Source organism: Camponotus floridanus, unplaced genomic scaffold (genome assembly GCF_003227725.1).
Source record: "Camponotus floridanus strain SB8 unplaced genomic scaffold, Cflo_v7.5 scaffold15, whole genome shotgun sequence".
NCBI classification, from domain to species: domain Eukaryota; kingdom Metazoa; phylum Arthropoda; class Insecta; order Hymenoptera; family Formicidae; genus Camponotus; species Camponotus floridanus.
Window position 1 is genome coordinate 732,724 of NW_020229270.1, and position 20,603 is coordinate 753,326.

The 20,603-nt window shown below is 38.0% G+C and overlaps 1 protein-coding gene across 1 annotated transcript in view; it reads right to left on the reverse strand.

Annotated features, from left to right (window-relative positions):
* LOC105254874 overlaps positions 1-16,752 on the reverse strand; it is an 82,331-nt gene extending 65,579 nt beyond the window's left edge. Inside the window, exon 1 of the mRNA XM_025406601.1 lies at positions 16,411-16,752. The gene's annotated coding sequence lies outside the window, so the exon portion shown is untranslated. The remainder of the gene's footprint in view (positions 1-16,410) is intronic.
* Positions 16,753-20,603: the final 3,851 nt, after the last annotated feature.

Consider the following 20,603-nt stretch of genomic DNA (forward strand, 5'->3'; position numbering starts at 1 on the left):
TATGACTGCTCGGGCTGATACGGGCAGAGTCGGCAAAGCGCTGTTATCAAGTGGAGTTATGAATTAATCTCTGAACAAGCGCTGATATAGGCGCTATAAAGTTTGTTTTAGAACAAAAGTGTCTTCATGATATTCATGCTTGTAACAGATAATTGGCATAATCGAGCGTTTTATCGGGTGATATCTCGTGTAAAATTCGCGCGTCGGTGGAGAAATTTGTGCATTTGTACGGGGAAATTTATAGATTTAATATCATCTCTAAGTTAACGGATCTCGATTTATTAAACCATACGCGACTACTTGACAGTTAAGACCGAAAGAAAATTATTAGCGGCTCTCAAATGCACTGCAAGATATTAAATAACGTAGGTAGTAACACTAATTAGAGCGTTAAATTAAATTAAATTCTTAAATAAATTGTACTTCTAAAAATTTCGAACGTTTATGATACTTCAAGACTCAATGCAGCTCGTATTTATTTAAATAAGATAGACTAAATGATTAAATTTATATATTGTTGCGCAATAATTTTCGCATTCGTAATCAGATAAATCGATTCTAAAGAAACTTATAAAAGAGCCAATGTTTTTATTAAACATCGAGATATATACATAGTTTTATTCACAAGAATTATCAAAGAATTCGCAATTTTTTCGCTGAAATTGTATAGGGAACGATATTCTCTCTTAAGGCTTTCGTTGCGTCTCGACGTAAGAATTTTCTTTTGAAAATATTCCTTGGAGTGTTTCCTCTTTCCCTTTGTTCTTCTCGAGACCTCTCGTCGCCATGCTTCAAGCTGAAGAAAAACTTTTTCCCCTTTATAAAATAGCGATTTAAACTTTGACTTGATGCGAGGACAATTTTTCACCATATGCTTCCAGTTTGACCGTAGCCTTTACCACAATTAGAAAAAAAAATCGATTTCATTGGAGTTCATCGCGAGGAAAAAGAGCAATCGTGGATTTGCATTCTCGGCCGACTTCCAATCGTGTGACAGTTGCTTTCGAATTCATTTTAAATTCGTAAAGCCAAAAAAATGCCGGAGGAAACTTTTCGTGGTTTCAAATTTTTATTTGCATTATTTTTCGCAAAATGTCCAACAAGAAAAATGCGAATAATTATTGGAAATATTTCAACAAGAAAAATGCGAATAATTATTGGATATATTTCAGGTTGAAAGAATTATTTTATGCGCAGTTAGTCTACAGAAAATCATATATGTGAAAATTATTTAACGATAAATTCGAGCAGTACTTTTTTTTTTTTACGAGGAAAGCAATGCGATATTTCGCACGCATTGCGATTATTCCAGATGAATCGTAAAATTTTGCGTACCCGCGCGATGCATTCGAATGAAATTCTGAATTGGATATTATTACGTCCCGAGAGAGGAAACAAAACTCTGCGCGAAGGCGCTCGTATATTTCAAATGGCAGACAAACGGATGCGAATTAAGCACGAATTAATTATCACATGTGCCCCACAGTGACATAAAAGTTTTAATTGAAACTTTTACATTGTTCGCCCAAAAGGGTACCCTCGCGCACAATCCTCGTGGCACGTGTGGCCTTTTCAGTAAGGTGTTTCATCTCGCTTCTGTTATTGACACTTTTGCGCAAACAAGTATAACATTTATCTCCGAACGCATGCAATTAATTTTATCAGTAACCTGGGGACGCCTACGCACACGTGTATTAAAAAGGTTCTGACATTCTGCGGCAAGAGGTATAACATCGCTTCGCGTCGTATTGTAACTTGCATTCACGATGTACTCGTATCTTTACGACGTGCAAGTTCGTTAGCGAGGTAAATTACGAACGTACAATTGAGAACCAACAGATATGTGTTCGCTTCGATGGTTCCATTATTTGATGGAACGTGACATAGGTTTAATGATGTCGCGACGCATGATTTCCGAAGATGATCATCGAGACACGCGGCCCGAATCCATATATTCGCGCAAAAGGCACGGTTAAACGTATCCCTCTGAGGCGGAATTATCCCGGATCATATTATGCATACATATATAGTATATTGAGTTAGTATCATCACACGACATCGTGATTATTCGAATACATGGTTTGAAACGATGTGCATAGCAAATCAAGAGTCGCGGGAGCGAAAATTCAATATTTGTTCAGTATCTTTACGAGCCTAACGAATGCCAATCACACACTCGTGATTGTTATTATCGATGATATAACGATGCTTTAATATTTAAATTTATATATCGGCGATCAAGAGTACGACGAGGCGTATCACGGCGGGCAGCCATTATTATCCGTTATCCATAAACATTATTAATTAATTTTCTGTCGGTAACAAGAACAGGATTAAAGCAAGCCCAGATATTTGCCGCAGTGCTTTGGTCAACAGATGTTAAAACTTTCAAATGATCCGGCATAACAAAGTGCTTGGTCCACTTGGCCGTTGTGTTACGGTCAGCGTTGGTTGAATATTTTATGCTCTCGCAATTAATTCAATCAAAGCATCCGCGACGAGATATACACTTGTCAAACTTCCATCCGCGTCAATATGGCGAATGTCGTTAGTATGTCCATTTGTTTTATCTACATATGCAGAATAATCGTGAAAAATTGCACAATATCTCATTGCAAATATAATATTCATAGTTAAAATTTTACAATTTAACACGTAAAATATATATATTCAATATAATAATTTAACATAAATATATTTTATTCATAGTGTTATTTTTTATATATAAAATATCGATAGAGAAATTTTTGCGCACCAGAGATAAATGCAATATTGAAATGAATAATTTATATTATTGGCAAAAATTTTAATTACGAACTTTTTGCATTTAACTCACGAGATATTATATAGCTAGAAAACACAAGCTTCGCAAGCTGCTTATTAAAATAAAGAATTTATTAAAATAAAGAATCGCAAGATGATTGTGCAGTAACTAGAAGATTAATTAGGGCAATCATTTTCTTTTCGGATGACGGTAGTTACTTGTAGAGGAATTCGAGGATCGAAAAGAAGTCGATAAAAAAAAGTCGACACCGAACGGCACGTATAATGGGAAGAGGAATCGATTTGCTTTGAGACCGTTAACCCATTTGCTCTTTCAAAAGGAAGGAAGGAAGGAAGGATCCTAAAACTTGTAGCCTTGAATCCCTAAACCATCCAGCAAAGCCTGAATTCCAAGTTTGCAAGAGACGCGATGGGTCTTGCAAGATGGATGAGGCAATAATTCGCTTTCACATAGTTGCGGATTATTTACTAAATCTCGTCAAACGTAGCCGTTATGAATAATAAACGTATATTTATACATGTATTAATGTCAATATAATATTCAAATAAAAAGAGCACGATCTTAGAACATCTTATGTGGCGACTGAAATCAGAATTGAGGAAATTCAATCAAAACTTTAATCTCTTCGAATTCCTCGCAAAAGCTGTTTACTGCAAATCGCATTGGCTCATCAGATTGAAGGCTCAATAAGTAAGTAATCCTTTAAAACTAAGAAAACACGTAGAATTTCAGTGCTTTGGCAACAGACAGACCGCGAGACTTTACGAGATGACCGATTATTTCTGCGTGTCAGGCAAACTGATCGACGGATATACGTGGCCGAGGAGGAATAAACTCATCGTTTTGTTCATCGGGCTTACTTGACCTCGATCGATGTCGGTGAATTGTCTAGCTGTTATACGTATACGACAGTTCGAAACGTGGCCAGTCCATTACTCTGTCCCTAGTGTTTCGGAATAGTCAACCAACGGAACAATTAGTTTTCAACCCTCTATGCTATCCATCGCTTCTTGGCTCCTCGTTTCGCTTCGATGAACAAGAGAGAAGCATACAGTCGTGGCTGGTTGGAGCCAGAACGGTATCTGATATCTTTCCGGGTTTTAGGGTGTCCATTTTCATAATAAACATAATGATGGTTAGTTACTTAATGATATTCGCTTCCCTCCAAAAATCGAATTACGTCATTTTATCGAGTATACATTCTGTAGACATAGAACAAGACTTGAAAAAGTTTAAGCGTTGAACTTCAGCAATTTTACAACGATTCACAGTTAGTGAACCGATTAACGGCGCCGCGAGGGCTGACGGTAACGGGAGCAATCTTTCAAACTGCTGAAGAACTCATGAATCGAAACTTTACTTCACTTTATATTTGAGAGTGGGATCCTTCTCCGCAACTTTCGGCAGTATAATAATAGTCCCGAGGTTTACCATGTCCGAGAAAGTTTAAGGTCTCATGATCAATTTTGTTTGTTTCGTATTTACTGCAAAATAAATCAATACAAAGAGCGAATCTCGAGATCGTTAACCTTTGCTTCGATGGGAGAATTTTTCCCCTCGAACTCATCGTAACGGATCATTTTTCGAAAATCTCAAGACGGCTCGCGTTGCCTCGAACACGAAGCGATCGATTAATGGCCGTTCGACTCGTGTACTCAAAGTATCAAGTAACGAACCACGAAAGTATTTCCCAGTTGCTTTACTTCACTTCTAAACCCGCGTAAATGATGTTCTTTCTGTTTCTGGGCGAGGTGACGACGAAGAGAAAAACGTTAGGGACTCTTGTTGTACTCAACCTGACAAGAAGACTCGTCGGAAACGAAAGTAGATATACGTGATGTGATAAAACCGAGTTTCCCCTTTCGTTATTCTCGATAATCCCATTGCGAGATTCCCATCTCGTATTTCTCTAACCACGCCGTAATATCCTTTTTAATTTTTCTAATGAGCTGTCACATTGCGGACGTACTGACGCGAGAACGTACCTTCATTTGTCGGCTTTATTCAAGAATCGAGTGAATCGAAAACGTGAGCGTCATAAAAAATGTTCTTCTCCGACATGATAAGTTAAATTTTACGATTTTACTGCAGAGAAGAGGAGAGGAAGAATAGAGAATATTCAGTTGTCTACGTGCTTCTATCGAATTAGTGGCTGGATTGCCCCTTGCACCTTGTACAGTACAAACTCCAGGCCCGGGAGAGGCCACAAACCGGATATTCAAATGGAGAGATTACAGCGTGGCCCTGAATATCCATGAAGCGCAATAATGTCAGCTGTTATCCTGACTCGCGATCGCGCAATCGTGCTTTTTCGTCTCTGGTTTGCCTCAAGTTCCAAGCAAAACATTTCGCATGGAACGAGACGCAATTAAATTTATCCGCTTATCAGAATAAAGAAGGGAAAAAGAAAGAGAAAAAAACGTGCTAAAGCAGTTATTATTAATCTAAGGCAACCTTTCTAAAGTCCTTGTAGTAAATATAAACTTATAAAATGGTAAGAAAAGAAAATAACGAGTGAACTATAAGAATTTGAAAAAATAAGTGAAGGAACATGTTTACGCATGCAAAAATATTATACAGAATTATACTGCATAGGATTCGCAATTATTATTTAGATAGAATTTAAAATAACACATATATATTATTTTTCTTCACATAAATGAAAGTATCGCTAGCTGAATAATTAGAAGCAAGATTGCGCGCGCCGGATAATCCCAAAAAATCACTTCTGTAATATTTAAAATATCAGAATCATGAATATTTATATATGTAGATAGAGTTCCAAAGAAGTAAAAAGAGATAACTTCGATAAAACGTGATACATGGCTTTATATTCGCGTTTTCCTTTTCGTAAAAGTTGCTTCTTTCTTCTCTTTTGCAAACATATTTGTCATTAGTGTTATGTCATGGCATCAATCCGACTTCTAACAATAAAGATATCTCTTCACTGTGTTGATTCAATATTTATTGCACGCTCTCCTTTTCTAACGTTTCTCAAGGTGAGGCAATAAGCACGACCCTGGAAGGAACGCGCTAATTCAAGGATTCCGTTTAATCTGGATTCCGATCTTGAGCAGTCTCATAGCTCGGATACGTCGATGAATGAAGAAGGAAAATATTGACCATGGTCGCGGAAGAATTACTTGCGGAGCTTCCTGAATAACGGAGCGTAATTTATAAATTAGAAAAGAACGAATATATGTTGCATACTTTCGCTAAATCTTTCAGGATTTTGCTCTCGGAATCTTAATTAACTTTATAATTTATATAGTTTAAGTTCCTTTTTGCTTCTTTTCTCTTAACTCGAAATTAAACGAGTTGTTTTTGCACATTAAAACATTCTGCATCCGATCCGTGTGTGTATATATTTATTTATTTACTTATTTATTTACTGTATTTATTTTAATATTTTAAAATATACATATCATTATGTCTGTGCGTTTTTGTATGTACATAATATTAATGTCAACTCAGCCATCCGAGAGAGGAAATATTGTTGTGCATTTTTGAATTTTGGAAAATCGTATGCGACATTTGAAAAATTATATATAACGAAAACAAGCTCTTGCGATTCACGATATAACTAGCTTCCCTACGGGTCGAATAGCGAAAAAGAAAACAAGAAATCATATATCTCTTCAATATTTATTTTTGCGAGAAACCGCAGAGGGAGAAAGGATATTTTCAGTGGGAAAATAGCGCGAATGTACATATACGCGAATATATTTGTACAAGTCTATTCAATTTTTACTTTGTGTTATTAGGACGATTAATTTGCTCACTATTATTTTCACTTGTACAATGTTATCTATTATATTTCGCTTGAAATTAAACGAGATGCTCTTGCGCATTAAAGTGTTCTGCGTCCGATCGCAATTTATTAACTGTAATCACGTATCCATCGAGAAGGACACGTGAGGAAGATCGATGGCTTCGTTGGATGAAATAGGATATTTTTTTTATGGACACGATCGTGTTTTGCGGCATCATTCATCTTGAAGACTATAGACTAAAACGTATTGTTGCACGAAAATAAAATACGTACATCATAGTCAACACAATTAATCGGTTAAATATTATTTATTTAATTAATATCAAAATAGTAACAATAATTAATAATCAGTTGCAAATTTTATAATTTAATCATTTTATTCTATGTTCTATGTATTTGCATTAGTGGCGTATAATTCAAAACGGAAAATGGATAAAAAGAAGAAATAATAATGAATTGCATGCAAAAGAGTATAATATATGTAGTAATTATTTCGCAATTTAGTCAACCGATCGGGACATGATGCAAATATTTATGTACAGCATTAGTGTTTTGTATACTTACAAAGTTATTTTCATTAACTTGTTTACCTCCCTCCGTTTTATAGGAGGAGAGAAGAGGAAAAAAACGAAAATTATTTCATTATTTAAAATTGCATATAATAGTTGTATCGTTATGAAATAGCTGCATCGTGCAATTATTCCGCAGCATAGTTGGTTAAGCTTGCTAATGAAATTTTCTGACGAGACCGGGTGTAACTCACTTAAATCGCACGTCCATCCCGTCCGCGGACTTACAAGAATCCGTGAGTAGTGTCTGCATAGTTTCATTATGTGCAAAAGCTCCCGGGTTCTATGTGCATTTCCTCGAGTTATTTCACAAAACTTCCAACAACGTCAAGTGTCATTCGCGCATACAGAAAGTGGGGCGAGATCTCTCTTTCTCTCTCTTTCTCTCTCTCTCTCTCTTGCATCTCTCGGAGCATATATATATAATAAAATAGGCATAAGAAAGTTAATTCTCTGCGTAGTCTCAAGTATAAAGCATATTCGTCTGTCTAGGGGATCTGCGCAGTCTCACCTTATAAAGAAAACGAGAAACGTGACTCAGGATTAAAATTGCAATTGCATTGCTTGACTTCGATATTTCAACATATGTCGGTTAACCGCACTAGAAAATAAACGAAGAAAAAGTAAAAGAATGCGCTATAAATATATATATATATATAAATTTTTTTCTAGTGCAGGCAGAAAATTGGAAAGAAATTCGTCCGAGATTGTGCTCGTGAGATGCAAGCGATGTACGATAAGATTTATCGTTCAAGGAAACAAGGGAAAATGTGAAGAGGGCACAAACGTCTAGAGTTTCCATAAAGTTCTCCCTCGCGTACTGTAGATGGATAGACTGCAGTCATACATAATCTTCTCGACAAGTTATACAATTTTCTGATGCGTGCGGCTAAACGCGATCCTCTTCAGTGACGTTTATTCAACAAATTTGACGCGGATATGCACAGCACGGGATTATTGAACGATACGAGACGTGCAAGGAGCAGTTTCTATACATTTGATTGACGAATATTCGTAAAATTCGATGCATATTGATATACAATATTTCATTCACTCGATATCAAGATCGCATAATAAAATCTGATAACATTTGATTCGAATCACGTATACAAAATGGCGATGCAAAATTATTATAATGTCAAATAATGTTGAAAAATTTTAAGAGACCCATTTGATTTCGATCAAAGAAATTACGCGAAAGTTTGACGTAGTGAAAAGAGCAAAAAAAGACCGAACTAATCGATTGCAGTTGTAAGATTCTTTCGCATGTATTTGCATCGAAAACTTTAGCCGTAAGAGGATTGCGTTCAGGAAGCAATAATCGCGATCAATTATTGGACAAATTGTGAAAATGTGAGATAGCATCGAGGTCGGCAGATTGCATATGATGCATTGGTACGACAATAAATTTTCCAAAGGCAACTCTTGCGAATGATATGATTCAGATATTATCATGTACATAAGAGAAATAGAACGGGCAAATAGTATAAACCTTTTATCATAGAAATATTGTTTATATAACAAAAATTAGTTATTTTCATTACTTAAAATTTAAAAAAATTAATTTATATATTAAGCTTATTTATTGATTTATTTATTTTTAATAATTAAAATTAAAAATCAATTAACTCATTATCGTAACATTTCATGTTTCATCGCAAAAAATACCGATTGGGTAAATATTTGAGAGATTGCGATTGAATTTCTCTATAAAATGAGATAATAAATAAAGAACAAAAATTATAAATGTGAAATTATAAAATTATAAATAAATTATTAAATAGGTAGGAAAGGTACCAAGTTTTTTTCGTAATTATTTATTTATGACTTATAACCCGCGAGTTTTGATATTTAATTATTTAATATCGTAATCTATCTAAAATTTTTATATTTCCCGTCTTTATTTCCCGTCTAAATTTTATAAATACATTTCTAATTTTCATTTTGTATTTATTATCTCATTTTATGGAGAAATTTAATCGCGTTGTCCCAAATATTTATTCAACCGATATCTTTCGTGAGGAAACATGAAATATGTCGAGATAATGATAATTAATTTTTAATTTTAATTATTATAAGTAAATAAATCGATACATTGATGACGTTATTAGCATTTTTCATTTCATGTATAACTTTATAATGGCGCTCGTAATATCGAAAATTGCGAAAAGCGAAATAATGAAGACATATCACGCGCGTATGGGATGTCAGCGTGAAATTCGAAATAATACATCCAACATTTTCGAGATACAAACGAAACAACAACTGAATCGAACAAGTCGCAGCGTCCGTTTTCAATTTTCGTTTTTCCGCGTTGTTTATCACCGTAACGATGTCGCGCTGACGCAATTTCTTTCCATCGCCGGTATCAGCCGTGTCGCTTCATTAGACGACAGCATGAAAACATCGTTAGGACGGTATCGCGACGCGGAGTCCAAAGATAAAATGGAGGTGTAGCGTCCTAAACGCTCGAGTCGTTAATACATCTGTGCTCTCACTGTTTTTCTCGTTCGATGAAAAGTGCTGAGAGTCATCAGGCTACGGATGGCGAGAACGATAACGGGCTCTATCTGTAATCCACGTCCTCGTTTTTCGCGCGCTTCAGGCCGAGAAAGATTAATCATCTCTTCTAATATCAACGTCAATTTTATGAATTAGCCTCGCAGCCGACATTTCACTGTTTTTCTTCGTGTAGATTTCATACGATCGTTCGTGACCGAAATTTTTGCGCCAGCAGATATACGCTAATTAACATAGAAAACCCATTGTTGAATGTACCTTTTGTTGAGCAAATACGCTAAAGCATACTAGATAAGTATACTACGTAAAAGAATATATATAGATTTTTAAAAGCGTGTTGTTTTTAATGGATGGATGGAAAACCGAAAAGTTTCTTTTCTTTTATTATTGCACAGAAATCATCCTTCACGTTCATTCATTGTAATGTTAATAAAGATGATCTTTTTAAATAAAATATTAAATAATTAATGAATTTTTACGCTCTAGGATAATATTATTTTTCTCGCTCTGAATATTTTCGTGGAGTAAAATTGTAATCAGCTATTTTCATAGCTCGCCAGTTATTTAATGACTCAACTCGATGCCTCTCTAAGATCGCCTAATAGCGTTAAAGGTAATTGGAATTCTCGCACTAATAGAATCCTACTAAAGCGCAAGCTTGCGCGCTCTGGATAAGAGAATGCACTTCTGTTCCCGGCGTGATGATGCAAGTTGTATCGTTCTCACCGTCGGTACGAAACACCGGCGTGCATCCTCTTTCTGTCCCCTATCGAATCATGTCTCCTCAAGAGGAGATTACATTACTCCAAGCCGATCATCCTTTTGTGTGCAATATAATCGGAGTACGCGCGTGCTCGTAGAATGCAACGCCATGAAAAAAGAAACGAATGGAGAAAGGGGAAGGAGCTCAACAATGCAATCTGCGGAACTGTCGCATAATAGCCCCGAAACCTTTTGATCTTCCGAGTTATTTTCATATATATGTATATACATGTATCCCGATGAAAAACAACGAAAGGGAGACAGACTGCTCCAAAGACGAGGGTAGGAGCAGAAATACGAGATGTCTCTACTCTATTGCATTCTCTCCTGAATAATGGGATTTAAAGGATGAGTCGTGCAAAACAGTCCTGGCCGCTGTCGCATCAAATCGGAATGTAATAAGTCGAGAAAATACTCAAGAATCAGATTTTTCGGAGCCCTACATTCATGGGTCAAACGAGCGATATTTCAGTAAATTGTTTCTGAAATTATAATGAATCAGAGTCGCTCCAAAGTATTCTTTTATTTATGACAGTACATTTTATATTCTTTTATCTACGACAATGCGTATTTATAGCGTCGAAAATGGAACACGTCGAAATTATAACGTTTTCGGTCATTAGCTAAAAAAAAAGAAAATACACAGAGCTTTTCTTTCTCGTAAAAATATATCAGAAATAAATTGATGAAATCAAAGTTCGAGCGAATATAATCATGAGAATATTTCATTTCTAAAGCTATTGTGGCGAATTGTGAATTCTAGCCAATTTCGTAAATTCCAAGCCCATTCGGTTTGAGGTTCGCGTAATGCGCTTTCGCGCAATAAATTCAGTTTTTCCACAATGGCGAACCTCGCGGAATACAAAATCAATGACAACTCTTCAAATGCTAGGATATTTCTATTACGAACTCGACGGTTGATGGTTTATTCCGGCGCGACGTACATTGAAATCTCGTCAATATCTTCTATATCATCTGCTTTGCACCGACTCATTGACTGCTGCATTATTAATTTATCAAACTTTGATAAATTATACTATCAGATAATTTACCCAATTTATTGAAAGAGCTCGATATCTCGTAAACTTTGTTACGATATTTCAGAGAAAAGAAGAGAGAAGATAAACTGCGATAGTCTGTTATTGTAATTAAAGATACAAAAAGTTACGAGGTAACAATTCATATCCAAAATTCACGATTCCAAAGTGCTGGCAGCTTTAAGGGATATATAACCAAAATGTGACCTTTTGTGCAGATGAGAGTTTCGAATCGTACAAAAATCATTAAATATTGAAAAATTCGAGTGACATATCACAGTTATTGCTATAAAGTTACCGTGGAATAGTACCTAATCCTGTTTGTTGACAGCAATAAAACTGCGATAACAGAATTGTTCGGATTAACAGCGGTAGTTGCAAATAGATATAAATTCGATATTTATATGGGATTTGCATTCAACAAATTTATGATGCAGTATTTTTAAGTGTAAAGCAAAAAATAAATAACGAGCGGTAAACAGAAAGGTATTGATTTGGTAGTGACGTATTGTTGCAACCGAGCATTGAAAATACACGAAACATTTTCATGAAAAAATAATAGTTAGTGACGCTTGCAGGTCGCAGTGTTGCAAGTTCACGCGAGATTTACGAATGTAAAATTGAGAGGTCAAATGCGGGCTGCGTAATAGTGTCTTTCGGTGTGACATGCAGATTAAGAAAAGTTACAATTAACGCTGACACAGATTAAATGAAATGCTCAGTTTTTTCGAAGGCAGGTCGTTCCTGAGTCCTCAGTGATTTAATCAAAACTAGTCTAGATTAATTATAATATGACAATCGTAATATCACCGAGATAAATTTCTGCAAATTAAATTTGTCGTATGTCATCAATTTCCACGCAAATATATATTTCCAGCAAAATATGTATGACACATTTTTCTTTTAATAATCAAGATTTACCGGAGGTTTCTAATTACGTCGATGACTCTGACACAGAGCAGCTTCCATTTTTATAAAATTAAATAACATTATAGCGTAGCGGTACTGTATATATAATGTGAGATAAAATTTAAATGACGCCGTCGTCATCCACGTGTTTTAAATAAAAAAATCTTTAAGCTCACGAAGCGAGATAAAAAGTCCCCATCGACAACCGGATTATTCCGCGGCGAAAGTACACCAGGAGGAACAATTACGAAATACACAGAGAGCTTATCCTTGCCTCCTTGGAGAAACTAGCGACAGTGGAAATAATAGAGATAAACGAAGAAAATAGGACACGACTGTCACAAACGCTGACAATCTAGCGATTCTCGCCAAGTCGTAAAAATAACAATCAAATTTTGAAACACGAACGTGGTTATTCCGCGAGAAAACACATCGTTTCTGGAAAAATATAATCGTCAACGAAAGCAGAACGTAGCGACAAGAAATTTTTTAAATCGAGTATAATTGTTTAAGATGGAAAATTGTGGCGAGAGATCTGAGAAACGATATAGATGACAGAATGGAAAAGTTTGAGAAATAAAAAAGTGCTCTTCGCCCTCTTCAGAATGAGTTTTCTTCGCAATTTCAAATATTTCTACGATAAAACATGTTCCGAGCAGACGTAATGACATATCATCGTTATCGCTGCAAAAATCACTTTATATGCAAAAAAGATTGTAACTATTTATATCTTCACCTAAATGCGAACATAATTATCACGATGTGTTTATCGTCATTCGCGGATCAATCTCTTTTTCCGATAAAATAAATTAATATCCGAACATTGTACCTCCAGACAAATTGAATTTTCCTTCACTGGCTGCCCTCAAATAACTCTTACGTGCACGCTATAAATTCTAACGAAAATAACCACGATTTTCTTGTAATCGTGAATTCGCGATATCCGTCGAAACAATTCTTCGAGCTCTCTCAAATACGTATATTTATTGCGAAAAGTTTGCAAGTCTCTGGGTAGCGAGCTTCTGGGGAGCGGACTGCGATATCATTGCACATATCTCGAGTTCGAAATAAGTCGGCCTTGACGTGAGGGAAGACAGCTTTTCCGAAGTCGAGTAGTAGACTCGAGTATTCGATGAGAGAAACAGAGAGGCCACGTGAGAAAGAGATAAAGCAGAATGGCGATCGGGGAAAGTGCGGAGAATCGAGCACGAGAGAGCGAGGAAGATGGGCTACAAGAAGAGTCGATAAGAGATTCGAGGAAGGGGGAGAGAAAAGCGGGTGAAAATAGAGGGTCGCTGAGAGAAAAGGGGTGGAAGGAAAGAGAGACGGACACACGAGAGGGCGAGATGGACCGACGAACGGAAGCGAACAAGAGAGACGGAAAAAAGAGAGCAGTAGAGACAGAGAAGGAGTCAACGACTCTTGAACCCTTGGCATCGATTGTAAATATTTAAAGCACGAGGTCAGAGAGGGGTGACGCGCGGGGTGATATTCGATTTGGAATATTCGGCGACGTGGCATCGGGATTGTTCACACTTTAAAAGATAACGTTTGCTGGACCCGACTGACCGTTTATATCATCGTTTAACGCCTGGCGTTACGTACAGAAGAGCAACGTTAACACGTCGCGCAAAGTTCATAATTCAATTTTCATGATGGTCACGCCTACGTTCCCTTTACATTGTCATGTCTTGATCGATAAACGCGAACGCGTATCTTGATTCTCGCACAATTGCGTCTCTACCGCTCGTGTAATCGCGCGCAGTGATTTCCACGGAAAAATATCTCGACGTCGAATAGAATCGTTCAGCTTCATGCAACGATCGGCATCAACCGCGTAATTAGCTCAGCTGAAATTGCATCGGTTTGTTCCCGGCTCGTTTGTTGCGCACTAATAGACACGAGTAGCTTAACCATCGTAATACGCCGAGAAAGAAGACTGTTGAATTTTCATTACGGTTTAATCGATCCGAAAAGTGTGTGATGTTTTGTGCCCCGTTATATTTTTAATATGCCAAAAGTAGCACAAAACTGCTCAGCTCACCAGCAAAGCCGCTCATCTGCATATTACTTATCGCGACGTCACGATATCACGCGTCGTATCATTACTTTGTTGCCCGTGTTCCGGGATTTGCATAAAACACTAAGCGTGAATCGAAACACATTAAAGCCAACACAACAAGCCTTCAGACACGCGCAGATAAACTTTGCTATTACATTGATGAATCTGAAAATACACCAACAAGTATCGCGACACGTGTCTGCACGCTTTTTAATACTAATCACAATTATTAGCAAAGCCATAAACAGCTTTTCAAATGGTTTCATATCGTCTTTAAATCTTACGTCACCTATTCTTAAAAAATTCTAGTTACTAATTCAAGACTATTTAAATCTTACGTCAACTATTCTTCAAAAATTCTCTAGTTACTATTTCAAGATTCACATTAGAGTGATTTTGACAATTGATTGAAGATATACTAAAATGACAATATGTTACAAGAAAAACGTCTGACAAAATAACTGCAGCGATATATTAGGATTGCTTCGAATACTTCGAATATTTCGATAAATTTTGAATATGTCATCTCCATTTAATGAAACTAAAATAAAATAGAATACGCTTCCCTTAATAATATGATTTTGAAAAATCAGACAGTCGATTGATTTGCATATTATTGCTACACGTTAACTATATCCCTCCGTCTATTTTCCGCGGCCATTCAATCAAGTCGATCGGAAAGCCGACTGTCTCGACTGAGTGCTATTCCGCCTTGTCGTAGGCATTCAATGGAAACGACCACAGAATGATCATCGTGTAACGGAGAAGTCTACTGTTCGACCAAACCGACTGATACGTAATTGAGATCAACGATGCGGAAAAAACGGGGTGGACGGCGATAAAAGGAAACGATCAGAAGAGAAAGGAGCAAAAAATATCAGGGAGCATTCGCTGTAATAGCGGTTATATTCCGGCAACAAATTACAACAGTTTGATCCACGTCGTATTCTTAATTGTCGTCTCTAAGCTTCAGAAAATAGCGCGCGATAGACTTTCCGGAAAGAGCAATGCGTTTAGATGAAGACTTATTAGAAGATTCGAATCTGGCAGGATCAACAGCATCTTTGTTATCACGTCACGTAACCGAATATTCCCACGAAGACACGAGTTTCGAACGAGTATCACCATTCGTTAGGTGATTGAGATATAATATAAATAAAGCTCAGAGACAATTAGTGCTTTATTAAGAGACACGCGGATAAATTAAATTAGCTCGCGACTAATAATTAATATTCTATGCGTAATTTGCCCGACAAACTATTAATTACTACGAGGATAATGCGACGATAACACGTGCACGCGACTCATTCACATTCATTTCTTCCCCCCCCCGAGAACTATCCCGACATTTTTCTTAAAACAATAGGTACATTGAGGCAAATGTTGTTCTTGTTTGCAGACATTATGCCGCCCGTAAGCGAACGTGACAACGACAAATGCATGGAGCTTCATTGTGGAGACCTATTGTATACGCGTGCGGCAATAATCGGCCGCGATGCACCTCGTTCCGTTCTGTTCCGGTTTTGTGACAGCAGGGAAAATGGCAGATATATATGTGACGTCGCAACATGTATCGCGGCATGTATCGGATGCACGCAGGCAAATAAAAGTCGCGGCTCGGATCAAGAGGCGCGTCACGTCGCGTACTCAAAAGCGTTACGTATGCATCCTCTCTTGCAGCTGCAATACCGAGTTTTACCGAACTTTTCGACAAATTATACGTCAAATGTCACTGCGCCCGAGGTATTTTAATTTTCGAAAAATTTTTCACGTGCGCACATCACATATATGCATGTTCAATATGAAATAATATGCAGCTGACATTTTTATTGAAAGTAAGCCGAACGAAAGCTGATCCTTTTTTCCCGATGTCAGGAAAATATAATTTGACTTTATAATTAGTAAGCGAGGATCTTAGCAGAAGATCTCCGAGAATATAAAATTATCACCATGGAAACTGTTCGGGCAAATTGAAAAATAAATCCTTCTCTTACCTTTGAAACGAGATACACGGCGCTCTTGTCTTTGAAGAAGGAGATATAATACCTTATCAAACCAGGTACAATCATTGTCGAGGTTTCGAATTGCGGGTGACACGCAGCATAGATACTGTTTGTAGGCCGTTTTTCGAGCTTTCGTTGTCGATACTCAAGAGAGGTAGATTTAACAGGGAACTACAGACGAACCAACTTTAACATTTATAATAATTGAATTGTGGAAACTTTAACACGACGATTAAATAGTAATTGACAACTTTCGTTTGGTCGTTAAGTGTCACCTTCCTTCTCTTCTTCTGCGGCGTTCTATATCATTATCTCATCAACGACATACATGTATACAAATATACGTATACATACATATATTTATAGATTCTTTTATACGACGATATATATCTCTCTCAAATTTAGAACAAACGGTAAATTTTAATCACACTCCACACACAAATTATATATTATTATTATTATTATTATTATTATTATTATATATTTAGAAGAGAATTATTATTATTATTAATAGGATTATTTTATTCGTGATGATGTTATCGCATTAAATCAACATAGACCAGTTTGTAATTCATCGAGCGAGCGTTTTCGCCCAATTTTGTCACCTCCGCCCGATATGTCACCAGATATCACTCATTTACGATGCTGGTCCCTGCGTATATCCAATTGCGAATTCGTATCCTCGATCGCGCGAATTCTTTCCTTCTTGATGCTCCAGTTTTGCCGGGTCTTGGCACGACTCTCCTCTCTTCGTGAGACACTAGTGAAATAACACTGAGATTTTAGAGCACTCTTAAACTTAATTCTCGTTACTCGCGTGTCACGATTCTCACGCGTGTTCTCGGAGTAGTTTCTCTACAGATTGTGGTACCACTGAAAACACAACACACATGCTCGACGTGTCGCCGTCTCGTAATTCGTTTACGTCGGAAACAAACGATCTTTCGCATTTTTTTCCCGGCAATCGATACGTGCGGGCATCTTATTCTCGGCTTTATCGCCAGCTTGTCGCTAATTTTAAGAAAGCAAATTGCCGCGATCGCACGTGGAGAGGCTAAACGACAATATGCCATGCGAAGATGACAGATCGATAGGCTCGCGAGATTTCATTTTCTTCCATGTAATATTCTACATTTGTTTTAACACAATTTTTCGAATGTAAGTGTGTAATTTTTATATAATTTGCAGAGAGAGAGAGAGAGAGAGAGAGAGAGAGAGAGAGATGTAGCCGCAAATGCAAGTCTACATAAGGCGATTTAATATTTCAAAAGTTTAGTTTGCTTTCCTCCGACAAATCCATGGGGAATATTTCGCGTGCAACTTCATCATTAGGGATCCGTGACTTTCGTTACGATGGGAAAGCATTGAATGTCGCGTAATCAAGAAAGTTCCGAGAATTATTTTATTACTTCGATCGAGGAAGTTACTGGATTAACAAATTTGCATTTCGCTCCGTTCTGAAAGACTTACAGCAAAGTTCGCCCTTGTAACTCAATAGTTTATGTTATTACAAACAGGCTTCTGGCAAAGAAGAGAGATAACAGTTCCTTGAACCGGAAAATTAAGTTCCACGAAATAAATAACTAGATTTCTTTTTTTTTTTTAATTCTTCCTTCCTTATAATTGTTATGTCAAGTCTGAAGTAATTAACTGCCAGTCGCAGCGCGACTATAAAAATGATAGCGGTTAGTATTCCTATTTAGCTAAGATTAATAGTGTCGTATTTTGCCAATAAAGTAAATGTCTTACAATTCTGTCCTATTTGGCAACAATACAATGTCTATGAAAAGTGCATTGACAGTCATAGTATTTGCACTCTCTCTGTAATGCAAATCTTACTATAAAAAAACATACTACAACGCTAAATAACGTTTTACAAAACTTGCTATGCTAATAATAAATACGCTACACCTTGAATTAAAGAACACGTGTCGTATTGATTAATAAAATACTTCTCTAAGTACTGTATTACTTTGTGTTTATGCAAGATTATATCAGAACTATCTCTATGAAACTTTGTTTGATTTGTATACCTATGCAGATGTTCTTGTAATAATAAACTTGCTAATCTATCTAGATGAAACTTTTTTTTATCGAAGCTTTAGAAATTTCATATTCACAGTAAAAAGGCGTAAATCACTTTTTTTGCGGTTACAATCGGCTCATCCGCGGTATCAATTTCCGTAACGCAAAGCCGTGGAATTTTATTACGTTTGATTGGAAAACCAGTCAGAGAGTTTCGACTATAAGAGTGTGGTACGTAAAAGTACGATTCTGTTATAACGCGGAATTCTCGTGGCACACCGAAATTGCCTGCTCGGCTTTATTTTGCGCAAACTATGTGAATCCGGAAAGCCTATCATCTGTTTGCTTAGCGTATCGATCCTTGCCGGCGCAATCGATTAATATTTCCTCGATAGAGGAAAAGGCATGCGCTTCTATCGTTTTTCTATTTTGATCGAAATTTCATACGCTAGTTATGCAAAATTTTCAATTGAAACAATCAAAATTCATACATAGACATAAATATTAAACGTCGTACGACTGATAAAATTTCCACAAAGGGCGCACCCAGCTAATTGATAATATTTTTCTCCCTTTTTGTCTCTCTTCAAACATTTGATTTACGAAAATTGACGAATGCATAAAATTCAAAGTCCTCGAATTTTTATTACTAATCAATCTACCACGTCGTCGTTACGTTGTATCGGAGTAGCATCAAAATATATTCTATATTTCCCTTCCTCTCTTTAGAAATTGAAACAAAATACCCCGGAGAAAGAGAAGCGCGCACGTACCGTTCGCGCACTCACGAATGTTCACGCTCGCGAGCTTTTTTCACGCCTGTCCGCGAAGTTTCCGATAAACGAAAACGAGCGCTCGTTTGCGGGAGCGAAACCTCACGCGAGAACACAGCGCCGCGTGCAATCACGCCGCTCACTCTTCGGGGCCCTTCGATCAGTACACGCTACCCCCGCAGTGCGAAAAGCCCTTTTTCCCTCCCGACGCACATCCGCGCGCGCGCGCGCGCACGCACCGCCGACGGAGACGACGACGCATCGTCGTCGTCGGGTTCACGCGCGCACGGGAGAGCCCTCCTCGCCCTCTTCGTCCCAAAATCCTGAAACGCCGAGGCGTCCAACGGAGGCGTAGAACGGAGGAGTCGATCACGCGAGAGGCCGTTCACTCCGAGCCTTCATCGGGTTGTCGTCGTTCACGCGAGTAACAGCGTCGCTCGGGCTGCCGGCGGCGGCGGGACGCCACTCGACGACGGCGACGACGCCGGCACTTCCTCGCTACCATTATCCACTCACTCCGTTCCTCACAGCCGGGCGCGCGCCTCTCGCGCCGTATGTATTTCCGGTGGGAAGGAGAAAAAAAAAAGAGGGAAACACGACGCACTAGTTCGCCCTGGCGCGGCGCGGGTAGAAGCGGATCGACGAGGGGCGGCCGCCTTTTACGCTCTACGCGCGCAGCGGGTAGGCCGTGTTAAGCACGGCACTCGCTACTGCCGGCTGGTACAACGTGTACCTCCGCTACTAACCTAGCGTGTCCGACCTCTCGCGTCGCCTCGCCTCGTCTCGCCTCACCTCACTTCGCCTCGCCGCGCCTCGCCTCGACTCGCCTCGCCGTGACTCCTCTCCCGCCGACCCTCTCGCCACGGCTACCTGGCCAAACCCATCCTCCCCGCGCCCCGTAGTCTCCACACTATGACGCCGATCAACCCCTAGGGCGCAAGAACCACCACCCCTGCCGGTCGAGGCGCCATCGCGCATGACGCAGTGCCGTGTTTTTCCCGCAGAGTACCCGGAGGAGAAAGGATTTTTTTTTTTTTACGAATGCTGAATCTCTATTTCTATCACTTTTTTTTATATGTCGATGCCTCATATGACAAATGTAAGACATTTGCACGCGTAGCGAAATGTCACGTCATTTATAGTAATGAAAGAAGAGATTTTTTTTTCCAAGAAAAATATTAATAGATATGTATCTCTGTTCCCCATCTAGAAATTAAAATTTATGGATCTCCGGATTAGGATTTATATCTGTTTCCGTGTCTGATTATCACGTTGGCTGTATATATTTGACATTTGTTTGTTTATATCTTTGAAATAAATGCAATCCCTCAGACGCGAACCTTCTATATTTATAAAGAATCATCTGGAATATTTGCGATACAATAT